A 13,533-nucleotide genomic window follows, 5' to 3' on the forward strand; every position below is an offset into this window, starting at 1 on the left:
CGGTGCTGGAAAGTTGGATGCCTGCTCAGTAGTAAGTTCCGTTATAGTCAATGGGGCTTTCTCCCAGGTAAGTGTGGATAGGATTGGGCTGACACCACCACTGACAAGCAAACACGTGTTACAGAGCCGGGTCACAGCCTTATTGATTTGTATTATGTTCTAATCAACTAAGGGTCCAATCCGATCCAACTTTCCAGCACCGGTGTAGCTGTAATGCAGCCCTATAACTGCCTCCCCTCCACAGGATGCAGTGCACACCCCATTTCACAGCTACCTTGGCACTGGAAAATTGGATAGGATTGGGTCCTAAATCAAACTTTTAGCACCTCACTTTTTAGAATGAGAATCTGTCAGGACCCACTGGAAGTGACATCATGACAGGAAGTGACATCATCAGGCAGGAAAATTTCTAACAATCCTAGGCTGCAATCCTACCCACACTTACCCAGGAGTAAGTCCCATTTGCTATCATTGTTAAAAGCATTTACAGAGTAGCCTGTTGAAAGTACAGAGCTGTAACATTTCCCCAATTACAGTCATATACTATGGTAGCATCAAGTCTAATATAAAAAATAAAATTGAAATGAAGGGGGACCCAACTGATATCGGCTTGTGACCCACAGTGTGGGTCCTGACCCACAGTTTGAGAAACACTGTTCTAAATAAAGAGAAAGCCTCTGGAACAGTTTGGAACAGAGAATTTTGCCTTCAATCCTATACAGCAGCCATTTTCAACCTCTGTGCCATGGCACATTGGTGTGCCATGAGTGGTCCACAGGTGTGCCATAGGAATTTGGGGGAAGGTCATTTATTAGTAAGGCCAGTGGGAGATATGAGCCCCCCACTGGCAGCATGGTGTGCCTTGTCAATTGTCAAAAATCTGACGGTGTACCTTGACAATTTTAGTATGCCATGAGATGAAAAAGGCTGAAAATCTCTGCTACACACACTTACCACACAATGTTATGCGTGTCTACTCAAAAATGAGTTCATAGGATTGCATAGGAGTTCATAGGTCTCCTTACCTAGGAGTAAATTCTATTAATTTACTTTCTTTAATTAAATTAAATGTATTAATTAAATTTAATTTCTTCTGAGTGGACAACCATCCACTCTGCATGGAAAGGTATTGGATTGCACTGTCTGAGAGGAATAGCTTAACTGTTTCTTTCCCTGCTAGTTGATTTTGTGTTTCAGATTCCTCCGTCCCCCCACAAGAAGTTTTCTATTTGTACTTGTTGTGTATAGTCTCTCCCCCTGGGGGGAGGGGGCTAATAGCAGCTGGGTGGTGGTGATGATTTAATGTGAAATGGGGTGAGGAGAGTTAAACATTTCACCTCCCAGAGTCTGTTTTCCAGTTAAAAATAAAAAATTTTAAAAGGCAAGAGATAGGGTCAGTGATCTCTCACTTCACATCAGGTTGGCTCTTTAAAAAGGCATCAGAGAAGTGTTAACTGCTAGCTAGAGGTGATTGAAAATGCTGTTATTTACCTTACTCAGATATAAGCCCACTGTGATCAAGAAGCTTTAGGCTGTAAAGCCAAGAGGCTTGCGCTGTATCCAGCGCAGGATTGCTGCCACAAGCGGCTCAGCCAGAGGCAAGGGGAAACATTTCCCCTTACTTCTGGGTAAGGGCTGCTGGTGCCTATAGGTCTCCTTGGACTTGCGCCACCTCTTGAGGTGGCACAAGTCAGAGGAGAGTGGAGCAGCTTGGAGCCACTCCGTTCTCCCTGGGAACAGGGTTGGGATCTGGCAGTTATGCCGGATCCCAGCCCTGCCTCCCGCTCCCCACTCACCCACCCCCAGGCTGCCAACCGCCAGCCCTCCCCCTTCCCAGGAACGTCTCCCTCCTGCCTCTTCCCCCCCCCCACCTTTTATCCTTGCGTCAGTACATCCAAGCTGATGGGAGGAAGCCAGCGTGGAGGCTTCCGTCAGCCTCTGCAGGCCAGCGCTTCTCGAAACACTGGCCGGGCTTCCTCCCAAGGAGGTGGAAATGTGTCTTACGGCAAGGGACTTGCAATGGCCCAAGCCCAGGTCAGGATTGCACCCACAAACACCTCTACTGTTAACATAAGCATGACTCTGTTGGCTGGGCCAGAATAAGGTTCTGTCTTGTCCAGCCTCCAGTTTTCCAGTAGTGGTCAGCTGGGCAGTGGTGTAGTTAAGGCATCTGGTAGCCAGGGGCACTAAAATTTTAACACCCCCATACCTCCCATAACAACTCCTACCATTTTTAATACCCCTCCTATATGACATTTAAGAAAGCTCTGAAAGACACTTCTGGTTTTTTGTGAAAAATGGAAGTGCCTTTCAGAGGCCTCTAAGACACCTCTGCAAGATGTGGTACCTGGAGCAGTGTATCCTCTGCCCCTCCCCTTAGCTATGGTACTGCAGCCAGGTGCTGGGCAGGACTGTTTGCTCAGTGGTCAAGCTTAGGCCTGCCCAAGATCTCCTGGAATCTGAGGCAGCGCATAGCCTGGCAGCTGCCTCTGCTGCTTCTCCTCCAAAAAAAATGAGGAAAAAGAAATGTGGAGAACAGGAGATAGTAGTTGGCTCTGACAGATTCACCAACCGCTCTCCTCTCATGCGCATTCTTCCTCTTCTGATCCCCTCATTTCAAGGAGGAGAGGGAGGAGCAGTGGAGAAGGAGCCCTTGCCAACTGCCCCAGTCAGCCTCTTCTACAGGCTGAACTTTGCTAGAGCACATGCATTGCATGCATTAGGTGCCAGAGGTAGCATGTTCAGTTCCTGGCATCTCTTAGTAGAGTGTGAAAGATCCCCTGCCTGAGACTCTTGAGAGTTATTGACAAGACACACTGTGCTGCTGGTTGGCTGGCTCACATCCCCCAATGGCCCTACTAATAAATGACCTTCTCTCCCCCCCCCCCCAATTCCCACAGCTCATCTGTGGACCATTTGCAGCACACCAATGTGCCATGGTACAGTGGTTAAAAATGGCTGGCATCAAAGATAAATGAAGTAGGTGGGCTAATAATTCTGGGAAGCTCATGAGCAGGGCATGCAGGCAATCACACCCCCCCCCATCTCAGGAATACTATCACTGAATATGCAGGTTCCATTTAAACTATGAGCAGGTTGGAATGAAACTAACAGAACTGGCTTACATCACATGCATGCTTCCCTCACTTCCTGGCAATCTGGGAATCTTTGGCTTAATCAACATGTATTGCTAATGTAATGCATGCATGTAAGTGCAGGAACAGACTGCACTTGCTCCCAGTGTGGAAGGGATTGTCACTCCCGAATCGGCCTTTTCAGCCACACTAGACGCTGTTCCAGAACCACCATTCAGAGCACAATACCATAGTCTTTCGAGACTGAAGGTTGCCAACTAATTGCTAATATTTGGACAAAGCGCCCCCCTACTTCACATGAGTAAGGTTAAAAGCCATGGTCTGCTGAGAAGTGAGCTGAGTATGTGGGCACCCATAGTACATTCCCAATGCAAAGGGTTTCTGAACCAAACTGTAATGGCAAGAGAGTGTTCTACAACCCCAACAGTACATTCTGAATGTGTTCAGCTCCTGAACTATAAAAACGGGGAAAACAGTGAGAGTGATCAGCTGAGGTTCAAGCGTCCACAGAGGTACGTGGAAAAAGATGAGAGCGATTGAGGAAAAATGGGGGTCAGGCCTAAAAAATGATGACCCTGGGGACATCAAAAAATAGGTCTAGAAATTTTTTTCTCCCAAGGCACTTGTGGGACCTGCGGGATAACTGCAGGTTCCCCAAGGGGACTAGAGCATCCACAAAAATACATGGAAAAAGATCAGGGCGATCATGGAAAAATTGGGTTCTGGCATGAAAAACGATGACCCTGTATCCTTAATTATGTAATACAGTGTGCTAGGGGGTCCCGCACTTCTCCTGCATGCCCCACATGTGCCAAGGGAAAACAAAATTTCTTCAACATTTCCTGACTGCGAGGTCATCGTTTTCCAACCCTGTAGGACATTCTTCCCCGATCGCCCTCATCTTGCCCCACAAATCTCTGAGTATGTCCTACAGTGCCTTCGGGGATCCCGCAGTTCTCCTGCATTCCCCACATGTGCCGAGGGAAAACAAAATTTTTTCGACATTTCCTGACCACAGGGTCATTGTTTTCCACCCCTGTAGGACATTTTTCCCAGATTGCATCATCTTGTCCCACGAATCTCTGAGTATGTCCCATAGTGTCCTCGGGGGTCCCGCAGTTTTCCTGCAGGCCCCACATGTGCCTAGGGAAAATAAAACTTTTTTGACATCTGATTACCCCGGGTTCATCGTTTTCCATCCCTGTAGGACATTTTTCCCCAATCGCCCTCATCTTGACCCACATATCTTTAATTATCTCCTACAGTGTGCAAGGGGGTACCACACTTTTCCTGCATTCCCCACATGTGCCTAAGGAAAACAAAAAATTTTCAACAACTGCTGAGCACGCGGTCATCGTTTTCTACCCCTGGAGGACATTTTTCCCCGATCGCCCTCATCTTGTCTCTTGTAACTTTGAGTACGTCCTACAGTGTCCTTGGGGGTCCCGCAGTTCTCCTGCATGCCCCACATGTGCCAAGGGAAAACAAATTTTTTTTGACATTTCCTGACCCCAGGGTCATCGTTTCCCACCTTTGTAGGGCATTTTTCCCCAATCGCCCTCATCTTGTCCCATGTATCTTTAATTATGTCCTACAGTGTGCTAGGGGTCATCTCCCCTCTCCTTCAAAAAACTTCTTATTTCATTCACCAAATCATGAAATCTTTGCAGAAATTTGTGCCTACTTAGCCACCTTACATCTGTGTGCAAAATGATTTCCGCTGCCCCTTCAAGAGTAAGATTGAAAAGCCGCCTTTGAAGTGATCTTCCATGAACTGAATTTACAATTTTGAAAGTGATGTCCATGACAGTCTTTGTATTGAGTCTCTTGCTTGCCAAAACTTGCTGGTGAATGATGCAGTGGGAAGAAAGGAAATCTGGGAAGTCGTCATGCTGTCTACAGAGGGTTATGAAACCGTTAAGTAGTGATGGAAACTCCATCAGTAGTGATGGAAACAAGTCTATGCAATGGAAGATTACACTTTGTCACAAAAGAATGGAAAGGACTGAATATTTCCTGACCGGTAGTTCTCCCCTTTAAAGAAATCATTCCAAGTAGTTCTTCTTTAAAACCATCTGGATAAAGACTAGTAACTGCACTATGTCTCTTATGTTTGTAGATTCATCCAGTAGATTTGCCCGGTATATAACACACTTCTGTTGGGGCGGGGGCAGGAATAGACGATTCTGAGAGGCAGGAGACCAGGTATGACGCCGGGCTTGAGGCATCTCGTCACGGGGCGCGGATGGAGGCCCCCTAGGGTACCCACAAACTATTGGCACAAAAACAACAAGCGACCCCAATACACCTGCAGGCAAGATTCCTGCAGGCAGGGAAAAAAGACAGGCAAAAGATCAGCAGCGGCGGCAAGCCCTCGGCAGACGACCTGCCGGCACAAGCTCTCTCCTAGCGATGGGGCGAGCTGCTGGAGAGATGGAGCCAAGTGGGGCTGGCGATCTGCCTCTGATCCCTCCGCGATCTACAGGTAGATCGCGATCTACCTGTTGGACATGCCTGATATAGGCAGGTAGGCGCTAGATAGGCGCCAGTTAGTTGTTAGATAGGCACTATATAAGTATTAAATAGGTGTTATATAGGTGCTAGTTAGGGGCTAGATAGGCGCTATATAGGTGCTAGATAGGTGTTAAATAGGCAGGTGCTGCATAGGCGCTATATAGGTATTAAATAGGTGTTATATAGGCGTTAGATAGACATTAGATAGGTGCTAAATAGGTGCTATATAGGTGTTAAATAGGTGTTAGATAGGCATTGTATAGGTGCTATTTAGGTGTCAGAGGTCCTAGATAGGTGCTAAATAGGTGTTAAATAGGCTCTATATAGGCTTTAAATAGGTGTTATGTAGGTGTTAGATGGGTGCCACATAGGTGCTAGAATGATGCTATATTGGTGCTAGATGGGTGTTATATAGGCATTAGATAGGTGCTAGATATGTGTTAGGTGCTAGATAGGCGCTAGATAGGTGCTAGATAAGCATTATATAGGTGTTAGGTGCTAGATAGGTGCTAGATAGGCGCTATATAGGTGTTAAATAGGCACTTTCAATACTAAAGTAAATACTACCTGCATCACAGTGATATGTTTTACTTTTGCAGGGTTGCAAGCCTGTATATTGCATTGGTGTGTAAATGAAAGGATATGTTGCATGTTATTTCCATGTAGGCAATACATTTTACATTGCATGCAGAGATGCATTTATACTATGCAAATTATCGTTACATTGCTTTACAGATAATGAATGCATCTTTCAAAAAAAACACAAAAACCCAAATTATTTTCTCTCCATGAAATTTGGGGGAGTTATGGGTATTTGATGTTTCTCCAGACTTATCCTTTCATTTTGCCCACCAGTATAGATACCTGACACCATTGCCCCCCTTGAAAAAAATAGTCGCCCCCCACCTCTAGAATCCTGGCTACGGGCCTGGTTCGGGGGGGGGTAGTGTTTCAGGACAGTATAGGCAGATGCAGGTGAGCAAGAGGGTAGGTGTGGACTCAGAGAACAATAGATAAAGGTATGTGTTCTAAGCTGTTTGGTGTGGCCAGATGTCTTGGTGTGGCTCCTGTCCTTTCTGCATTGTAAAGGCATAAGCACTGCCCCCTCCTCTGAAAGTCCAGTTTGCAGGAAAATCCTTGAGGGCGGGGAGAGGTGGGACCCTTGAAGCTTTGCTCCACCAGAGGCTTTTGATTCTATGCTGACTCTTGGGTCGCCATAAAATCAAGTAGCCCCATTGTGGGGCTACTCGCCTTACCTGGGGGAAGGGTACGGAAGTCCCCTTCTCCTGAGGAGCCTCTGGCACTGCCTGGGTAGTGCTCAGAATGTAGCAGCAGCCATTTTTGGTGCTGCTGCAGCCCCATGCACTGGACAGCTCAGAATTGAGCTGCCTGCCTGCCTTTTAATAGAAATGGGGGTGAGGGACCATAGTCAGCAGAGGGGATATTCACAACTGAATTCAGAGTAAAAGATGTGTGTGCTGGACAACAATAAAAAGGTAAGAGTGGAACTAGCTAGTCCCTGATCCATGAGTTTTGCCCCAGATAAGACAATTGTGCTAAATTCAGTTAGCACTTGGACTGTTGTCTGAGAGCCCAATCCTATGCCTGTCTACTCAGAAGTAAATCCCATTATAGTCAGTGGGGCTTACTCCCAGGAAAGTGTGGATAGGATTGCGGCCTAAGTTTGTAGGAATAATAATAATAATAATAATAATAATAATAATAATAATAATAATAATACAGGTATTTATATACCGCCTTTCTTGGTCTTTATTCAAGACTTTATTTAAGGCGGTTTGAATGAATGAATGAGAGAGCGAATGGAGTCTATACTGAAGAAACCAGCTAGTGGAGAAACATCCAAAGTCACCATTAAAGATAATGTCATTCACTGTATTGCTGTGCTAGCTTAATATATGGACTGAAGATAATCCACCTCAGTCCTATTGAGGCTGTCTCGGAGTCTGGGATTTTTGTGTATGTTATATAATAGGGAGTATATCGTGTATATGTGTATATGTGTACATGGGACTTTTGTGTATCATTTAAGTTACATTGTATATATGGGTCATGTTACTCAGAAGTTCTCATCTATCTACATGCCAGGCTTTGTTCTACTCTTGCCAGGTGAAACCCCTTGGCCCATCTGCACTGCTCAGCTCATCCATTTGCTGAATGTGCCTTTGCTTAATCCCTGCTCAGTGGCAAGGGATTGTTTATAGAGGCAGCCAGAGCTGCATTGTGCTAAACATAATAGCTCACTGTAGATTCCCACACCAGTTCTTGCCTGGCTGGGATTAGCATTTTCAACTGAGTGCTTTTAACATGATGGAGACAGTGCATTTGGTTGCAACACTTGGCCAGATTGGTGTCCAGTCTGTGCAACACATGATGTAGAGTTTTCAGGACTTTTAAAACCATGAAGCTGAAAACCAGTCCAGAAACCTTCATAAATCTTTTGTCTAAACCCTGAGCAGTAGGGGGCAGGATTAACAATTTTTGCATGCAAAAATATCTGCTCTAAATCAGAAGCTAGAGCCAGTGCAGAACCTGACTATCATGGAGCAGCTGTGACTTAGAGCATCTGAAGGAAGTGAGAGTCGGGTGTCCTTTTCCTGTAGGGCACAGACTCCATGGGGCCCTACCTGTGGAGTCTCAATTCAGGTAAAGCAGACCTTTATTGTTCCCAGTGATCTAGAAGTCTTCCTTTTAATTTGGAGACAACGAAGTAGGGTTTGAAATAGAGGGAGGAGAAAGGAGGAAGCCAGACAGCTTGAGATCTTTCTTTTTAGCCTCAGGATCCACCTAAAAAAAAGTCTCACTTCACCAGCCACTCAAACCTCTGTGGCTATAATGTAATTGGGCAATAGTACTCCCCCCAAGTAGCAATCTATTTAATCCTTGATGCATATAGCCTAATCTACCCTGTCAGTTTCACAACCCAACAAAAATTGAGTCTTGACTCACTGGTGAGCCACGGACCCACAGTTTGGGAACAGCTGATGTATAAGATTGCAGCCTTATTCTATAACAAACTTGCCATTGGAAAGGGGATGGTAATAAAAGACTGGGTTGATTCCCTGAAACACCCCACCCCCATATCGATGGTAGTGATAGAGCAAGTTGGTTGAGATACTGATGCTGCCACTCTGCCACCTTGACCTATAAAAGCACCAACATGCCGGGCCTCTAGGAGATGCTCCCATTGACTGGTGCAGAGGGTAGGGGGAAGCTGCTGGTCCCCCAGTGTATTGGAGGGAAGCAGAAGAGTCAGTCATCTTTGCATCCTCCATTCCCTAATGGAGTGCAGGGCGTTATGATGGCTCTTTTGTTGTCTAAAATACAAGGGAGATTTTGATCAAATGTTAGGAAGAATTTCCTGATGGTACAAACTGTTTGGCAGGGAAACAGTCTGCCTCAGAAGATGATAGGTCTTTAAAGGTCTTTAAGCAGAGGCTGGATAGCCCCCTATCAGAGATGTCAGGTTTTAAAGGTAATAACCAGCACTGTGAATTGGGACTGGAAACACACTGGTGGCCAGTGTAGTTGAGATAGGAGTGGCATAATGTGGTCAGACCCTAGAAGGACCCTGGATGGTGCATTGTGTACCAGCTGAAGCTTCCCATGCTCTGCATGGCACTTCTTTTAAAGGCAGTCCCATGTAGAGCAAATTGCAGTAGTCCAACTGCAAGGTAACTAGGGCATGGATAACTGTGGCCAAATCTGCCTTCTTCAGGAAGGGATGCTGGTGCACCAGTTGAAGATGGTTGAATATACTCCTGGACACATCTGCTACCTAGGCCTCCAGAGGCAGAGCTGAGTCCAGGAGCACCTCCAAGCTGTGGGCCTGATCCTGCAATAGTAGTGCAACTTCATTCAGCCCAGACTGCAAAGCCAACCCTGAAACAGATTTCCTACTGGATAACAGAACCTCTGTATGGCCTGGATTAAGTTTCATTTTATTAGCTCACATCCAGTCCTTCAATGTGGCCAGGTACGGATTCACAACTTGTGAACCTTCTATCAGATGGATAGAGGATACTGATGACACTGTACCCCAAATCCCACAACATCTCTCCCAGTGGTTTCATGTATATGTTAAAAAGCATGGGGGACAAGATGGGCCAAGGGTTGAGCAGTTGTCCCATCATCTGATACCTACCTGACAGATAAATATGGAACCACTGTAAAACAGTCACCTCCTAAGCCCATCCCTGCCCACAGTTCAGAACCAATACCATGGCTTAGATCTCCAAGCAACATGTCCACATCCTCTGGTGGAATAAAGTGGAACGCATTCATTGGAACTGAGCAAATAGATGTTTAAGAAACATCCTTTGCCATAAAAATTGTAACTGTCTTCACTGGTCTTCTATCCTTTTTTCTTTGTAAAGGATAATGACAATCAATTAAAAAAAACAAAAAAAATTAGTGGGTTGTTGCTTTCCTTCACTCCATATTTTGTGATTCTAACTGTTGCCATTACTGTAGTGTGGATAAGCTACTCTTACTGACTGCTTTGGAAGAGAATGTGTGGCACTGCAAATTTGAACATGCTTTATCCTCATTTGACCTCAGGGTAAATAAGGACACATAGTATGAAACTGTAGAGGTAGACCTAACTTCTGTGCTTTTGCCTGGGGATTGACTGCCATCTACTGGGAAATATTGATATGGCTTTCTTAGTTTCACATGCTTTTTTTTTTTAAGTGTGTCTGGTTTTGTAGAATGGTCTTATGAAATTGTTTTACAGTTGTGCACTTATATTTTATCTGTTTTTATTTTGATGTCATCCTGCAGAGTGGAGCTGTTAAATGAAAGGCAGAATAAGAACATAAAATAAAGTTACAAAATATAAAAAATTGAACATTTATAAAATAAAGATACAAAATGAATTTACAGAAAGAGCCTGGGCACAGCATCCACAGGTAGAAGATGTGACATAGGGCTCAATAGGACGCAGCTGCCCCATTGCTCCTCATATCCAAGCATGTCTTCTTTTCCCTATCCAGAATCCCAGGTGAATGCTGATGTCTGCTCATTAGGGGTAGATCATGCTAATCATAGGGCCCAGTCCTATCCAACTTTCCAGTGCTGATGCAGCCATGTCAATGGCGCATGTGCTGCATCCTGCAATGGGGGGGCAGCCATGGAGGCCTCCTCAAGGTAACATTTGTTCCCTTATATCGGGGCTGCATTGTGGCTGTATCAGTGTTGGACAGTTGGATAGGATTGGGGCCATGATAGGTGAATGAAAGACAACACCTACATTTGGGGGAGCTAACTCTTGCTTTTCTGGCCAATTTTAAGCACTCATTCTTTAAGTGTGATCACCACCAATTTTACAGGCACACACCGAGATTTTTGTAGGGCTCCTGATTGAGCTGCTTGAAGATGGTTTTGTCTTTTTTAGATATTGTTTGAAGTTCTTGAAACACCAGTTAAACCAATTTGACCAGAAACCAGGGGACAGAAACAAAAACACCTTGTTGCACATAGATACTGCAGAAATTAAAGGCTCACAATGCAATATCCAAGTCTCTCTCTTGTCTATAATTATATCTTTACTGACATGATTCAGCATGAGGTGAAACGCTTAACAAGATTAAAAATGGGAGTGATCAGTTAGTGAAGAACAGAAGAAGGTCTTCTGAATCTTTTCTCTGCTCATTTAGGTGGCCTTATGTAAACTCCTCTCCTTCAGCTCCTCCCCCCCCCATCTGCAGTATGGAGATATTGATCTGCTTTACAGAAGGGTTACAAGATGATAGTATATATAAAGCATGTTGACAATTTGAAAGCAATGGTGTCACTAGGGTTCGCGTCACCCGGTGTGGGATGCCAGCGCGTCACCTCCCCATGCAGTGGGCGGGGCAACACCCCAGATGGTGGGCATGGTGATGTACCATCACACTGCCCCCACTGGTTTTTTGGCTGTACCTTTTGATAGAACAAAGATAGAACACATTCTGCATGAAATTACACATTGATTGATATATAACATGCTGGTATTATTCCTCCAAACTCTGATTTTAGTGATTTTGGTCACCAGTGGTGTCACACACACCCCCAGGGCGTCAATTTACTAACACCTTATTGCAGCTGTTCTCAAATGTTTAGCATTGGGACCCACTTTTTAGAATGACAGTCTGTCCAAGACCCACCAGAAGTGATGTCATGGTGGAAGTGACATCATCAGGCAAATTAAAATAAATAATTATAAATAATTAAAGTAAAACAAATAATTAAATAAGCAGAAGCCAGCCTGTTCCACCAGTGAATTTCCTCTGTAGCCTGCCTGCAATAACACCCCCCTCCAAAATCAGTAAGGTTTTCAGCTCTACCCATTGCCCAGTCAATTTAAGATCTTCTGTTTAAACCAGATCACTGTCAGGATCCAACTGGCTTTGCAAGTCTCAAAAAGGTTCACCTTATCAGCTGAAGCCTCTGTTTTGATCCTTTTTAGTGGTGGGGGGGAGGCTGCCTTCTGGAGCACTTGTTTAGCTGCAGGTGCATAGCATCAGGACCATTCTGGTAGCCTTGCACTCTCCTTCACCTGATCTTCCACACCAGCCAAGGTATGGTTGCTTACTCATGAGTAAATGTGACCATGAGGCTTAGTTTCACTTTCCATACGGCTCAATACATTTGTCTGCTTGGAGGGAGGGAATTACTTCTCAGGTGTTTTGGGGGGCTGCATGCATTGGATCAGCACCATTCTGGTATCGTTGGATTCCTCTCAGCCTGCCCTTTCCAACTGACTAAGGCAAGTTCACATACTCATGAGTAAACATGTGATATGGCTCACTTTCACTTTCCAAAGGGCTCCATGCAATTTTTGTTCTCTGGTTTTTTTGGCCATAACTTTTGATAGAAAGGAGATATTTCACTCTGATTTTTTGCATTGCACTCCGCTTGAAATTCTGCATCTGACGATATATAACATGATGGGGTTACTCCTAACCACTGCAATTTTAGCTTGTCACCCCCCTGTGCGTGTCACCTGGTGTGGCCCGCACCCCCCACACCCTCCAGTGACGCCACTGTTTGAAAGCACTATATAGTCCTAACATCCCAATCATATCCCCTGCGGCTTTGTAACATATAGCTATGCCAATATAAGCTGTGCAACATGCTATGGGGTGGGTGGCAACCAGAAGGCAAATAGAGGAAAGTAAAAAAAATTGTACTTACCTCTGTGTAGGCTTTCTGGTCCCCTATGGGTCTCCTCCTCCTAAGTATGAGGAGCTGGCGTAAATCAGCCATGGAGCATTTCACAGTGGAGTTATGGGGTTGGGACCCAACATGCATGACTGCCTCTGGATCCCCTCCTTCAAGTCCCCAGTTCCTTCCCTGAAATGCCCCGATCCTTCCCTTTCCTACCCATGGCTCACCTCTGCTGTCAAGGTACCAGCACTGATGGTGGCTGAGCACTCTGGTGGCACTCGTGCAGGTGCCAACCATTCTTGCTGGCAACCCTGTTTTGTGCACTGTTGCTGCGACTGCTGTGCCTGTGGCCTGGGACTTTCCAATGTGAGTTCTGTCAGCAGAAGGCCTGGAAAGGATTGGGCTGTAAGTATATTGTATTACTGCCCTCCTCTCATACATCATGGCCATCCTCTGTATTTTGAGGGACCACTATATTCTCCAAACAGTAGTCCAGGGACTGGAAGAAGTGGATCCTTTCATAGAAGTCTGGGCCCTCTCATCACCTGACAGCAGTCCAAGGGCTCCACACGTATGGCACACTTATGCTTGAATCAAGCCTACATCATCAATGATTTTGAATTATCGATAGTGACTCGTGGCTAATTTTCCTTACAAGTAAAACTGACCAGAACTTTAACTGCATCTTTACAAAAAATTGGCAGGGTCTATACCAGATAAAAAAATTTTTGGAGGCTGCTTGTGGCCTTCTGGTCAC

This window comes from Tiliqua scincoides, chromosome 2, assembly GCF_035046505.1.
Source record: "Tiliqua scincoides isolate rTilSci1 chromosome 2, rTilSci1.hap2, whole genome shotgun sequence".
Taxonomy (NCBI): Eukaryota; Metazoa; Chordata; class Lepidosauria; order Squamata; family Scincidae; genus Tiliqua; species Tiliqua scincoides.